Here is a 4066-nt window from a genome sequence, read left to right on the forward strand (position 1 = left end):
TTTTCATTTTTTTATGAACACACAATTTATTAAACACTATCAATAATTACTTCTAATGACGTATAAAAAGCTCATTTTTATTGGAAGTACTAATACCCAGCTTTGGCCGAAGTCTTAGTTTTAATGAATTAGATCTGATTTGTACGTAAGAAAGGTAAACGCTGTAGAAAAAACGCAACACACGTAGCAAAAACGTAACACACGAAACACGCCTAGCAAAAAGTCCTGAACTACTTAAAAATCCCAACTAAACCTCCCCTTCTACGATGTCCCTTTCCTTCACACTACACTCTAAAAACTAAGGGTTTAAATTTAAACCATTAATGTGTATAAACTTTTTGTCCAAAATACAATCCATCGAAGGATTTCATAAAAACCATTCTAAATTTAATTGGTTTAGTTCTAAACCATTTATATTTCCAGAGAATTTAACATTTATTTATTTGGTTTAATTTTAAACCATTACTGTAGCAATATAAAACGATTTATATGATATTAGAGTTTAATAATGGCTTGTATATAAACCATTTTAAATATATTTATATGCTACTGCAAATACCACAAATGTTTAAAGTTATACTCTTACTAATATGGCGAGATACCTTTACTGCGCTTCCAATAGCAGCTTAATGGTTTGAATTTGAACTCTAACTATACTGCGCTTCCAATAGCAGCTTAATGGTTTGAAGTTAAACTCTTACTAGGGTTAAGTTAGATTTTTTAATTTTAATTTAGTTTATTACTCGAAGATCTATTTTATCCGAGTTTCGCGTTTTTTGCTCGAAGACCTATTGGGTACGAGTTAGTAGTAAGTTTTTTAATTTCTTCAAATTTTTTAGGATTTAGCTATATTATCCCTTTTAATTATGGACTAATCTATTTTTTCGCGTATTTTATCATTAAACTCTTACTATACTGCCGGGAGACCTTTACTGCGCTTCCAATAGCAGCTTAATGGTTTGAAGTTAAACTCTTACTATACTGCCGGGAGACCTTTACTGCGCTTCCAATAGCAGCTTAATGGTTTGCATTTGAACTCTTACTATACTGCCGGGAGACCTTTACTGCGCTTCCAATAGCAGCTTAATGGTTTGAATTTGAACTCTTACTATACTGCCGGGAGACCTTTACTGCGCTTGCAATAGCAGCCTAATGGTTTGAAGTTAAACTCTTACTATACTGCCGGGAGACCTTTACTGCGCTTCTAGAGGCATCTTAATGGTTGGTGTTTAAACTCTAACTATACTGGCGGGAGACCTTTACTGCGCTTTTGAAAACACAGTAATGGTTGTTCTGTTAGCATTATTTACCAGAAAACATATAGTAGACTGTACCCTAATTATTATTTAAATGTATATACCCAATTTAAAATACCGACCCAAATTGAGACAATTACCCAAAATTTGATATTTCCCCAAATTTAACCGCCTTTGTTTAAAAAAAATTGATCGATTTTGCCATGTTAATTTACATAAAGAAATATAATATTTTAGTTGTCAAAAACGTTTTCAGTTGCCATGAGCCCATGGTAAAACTAAATCCCATCGCATTTTTTCCCTTTGGGGTTTTTTAAGTTACATGAAGGTCTACTTAATCCCTAAATTTAAACAAAATCGGTGAGTTACACCTCGGGTAGTCTCCTTGCTAGTGTAAGGTAGGTGATGCTAATATAAACAACTTTAATCTTTATTATAATTAAATTTAATCCATTTAAATACAGAAACCTAAATTTAACAATTAACAAAAGAGGTCGGCTTACGTTAACCTAACGCCGCCACTAGAGGTGTCAACGAGCCGAGCAAACTCGCGAGGGCTCGCAACTCGACACACTCGAAGTGTGTAACGAATTGTTGACTGCCTATGGTCAAGACCCCTATTGCACCCAACTCTCTCAAACTCGTTGACGAAACAATTAAATCAATTATGAAAACTCTGGTTATGGTTATGCTTATTCACTGTGAAAAAAAATATGACTATTTCATACCAAATGAGGTATTTTACGTTGCGTCCCCAGACGACCCTTTTAAAGTGCAAAATAAAACCTTTTTCTATGAAAGTATTATAAAATACCTTTTCATAAAGGAATAGTTTTGAACCATGAGTTACACATAAGTACCATTTTAAGTATTTTAGAAAACCTTATATTGGGATTTTTAAATACCTAGTTAAAAGGTATAGTTTTGAAGCATGAGGTACACATAGGTACTATTTAAAGTATTTTAGAAACCCTATTTTGAGATTTTTAAATACCTTTAAAAGGTATAGTTTTCAAGCATGAGGTACACATAGGTACCATTTAAAGTATTTTAGAAACCTATTTTGGAATTTTTAAATAACTTTATAGGATTAGTTTATAATCTTTTTAAGAAAATCGTATCATTTCGAACCTTTCAAAGTCTTAACCAATACTTTAAAAGGTTTCATAAAAAGCCCCTTGAAAAAAATGGTATTAATTTGTACCTTTCTAAGTCTCAAAAAAAGCCCTTTAAAGGTTTCATGAAAAACCCATTGGAAAAAAGATATCATGCGAAGCCAATTAAGGTGTTCATTTTTGCCTTTTATGGAAATAAATCTAGCGTTGAAAATAGAACGAAGTACCTTAAAAGGTACTATAAAATACTCTATTAAAAAAAGGTATTATTTCATCAAACTAAAGTTCTGAAATTATCCTTTGTATTTAACAAAACTAATAAACTATACTAGAAAATTAATGTTTACGAAAACAGTATTTCCCAATTTAGAAGATTAAGATTTAACACATTTTTTTAAAATCATTTCAAAATTATCTTTCAATAGTACCAATACAAAAATTGTACATTTTATTTTCAAAAAAACCTAGTTACATTTCTCGTGGGTTATGCACGTAGCCTAATAGTTTGTGGCAATTATTTCGAGTTTGTTTCTATTTCTAAAACAACTTTCTGTATACATTCCAATGTTTTTGCCAATTTTGGAGTGTATAGTAGGTCATGAAAAGGGTGACAAACCCTTTAATCACACTTCCTGATGAAATTTCTGCAGTTTCTAAAATTACTTTAACTGATTTGTCCAAAAAGTCAGTTTTGTCAACATACACCACTGCATGTTCATTGCTTGGAGCCTAAAAAAAGCAATTATTGCAATAATATGTCAAATAATATAACGAAATAAATTGTACTTACATTGAAAGTAAATAGAAAATTAGGGTCTTCCTTGAAAATCAATGGTAGTAGCATTAAACTGACAGTTACTTCCATTTCTAAAGGAGGAATAAGGTAGATATTATTATAGTTACTTCCAAATAGTTGAAAATTATTACCTGCAATTCTTTCTTCAGTTACGAAGTCTTTCTTTCTATTTAATTTTTTTTTAAAAAGGTTTGACTTTATTGTTAAATGAAATATTTTTAGTATGTGGTTGGAAAATTAAACAAAATTCTGGGATTTTTTAACGGTACTTTTGTTTCTTTTTTGTTTTTTCTTTTTTTTATTACTATTCGCCAGGTATTACAGTAATGCCAAAAGTTTCAACCGCAGTTTGTTTTTTAGAAAGATATGATAAATGTATAATTTTTCGCACGGAATACTCGGAATATACGACATATTTCGAGATTTTTCTACGTGTTGGATGAGGTAGGACTGATAACGAAAAAGATTTAACGGCAAGATATTACTAAATATAAGAAATATTGAGTAAAAGAGAACCAAAAGAACGCACAACAACACAACCCCAGTGAAATTTGGACAAGGTTAAGTAACCAAAATCAAAAGTAAAACCTAATTTATCTGTCTAAAGCAAAACTACAACCGATAAGCAAGTTCCAAACTAATAGTAGCGGGCCGAGGGGAACCAGATGGTAGCGCCATCTACTAACAAGGAGGCGCGTTGTAAATATTTGTTTTACTAATCACGCTACGGGAGGCATCCCGATGAAGGTTAAAGATAAGATAAAGATTAGATAAGCAAGGGATATAAAGAGAGTTCCCTGGGCGGTAAGGAGGGCAGTTTTTGGGACGACAGAGTCAAGAAGATCAGAGAAAACGGTGGACGAGGGCAGCGGGCCCAAGTCGAAGTTGTACAAACGCGA

The 4066-nt window shown here is 32.1% G+C and overlaps 1 long non-coding RNA gene across 1 annotated transcript; it reads right to left on the reverse strand.

Annotated features, from left to right (window-relative positions):
- Positions 1–2856: 2856 nt before the first annotated feature.
- LOC149954466 (uncharacterized) lies at positions 2857–3325 on the reverse strand. Its single transcript, XR_016480110.1, has 3 exons — positions 3299–3325; positions 3162–3238; positions 2857–3100 (listed from the first exon to the last, which is right to left on the reverse strand). It is a non-coding gene; the product is annotated as an uncharacterized LOC149954466 (long non-coding RNA).
- Positions 3326–4066: the final 741 nt, after the last annotated feature.

Source organism: Leiobunum rupestre, chromosome 3, assembly GCF_980474605.1.
Source record: "Leiobunum rupestre chromosome 3, qqLeiRupe1.1.hap1, whole genome shotgun sequence".
Taxonomy (NCBI): domain Eukaryota; kingdom Metazoa; phylum Arthropoda; class Arachnida; order Opiliones; family Sclerosomatidae; genus Leiobunum; species Leiobunum rupestre.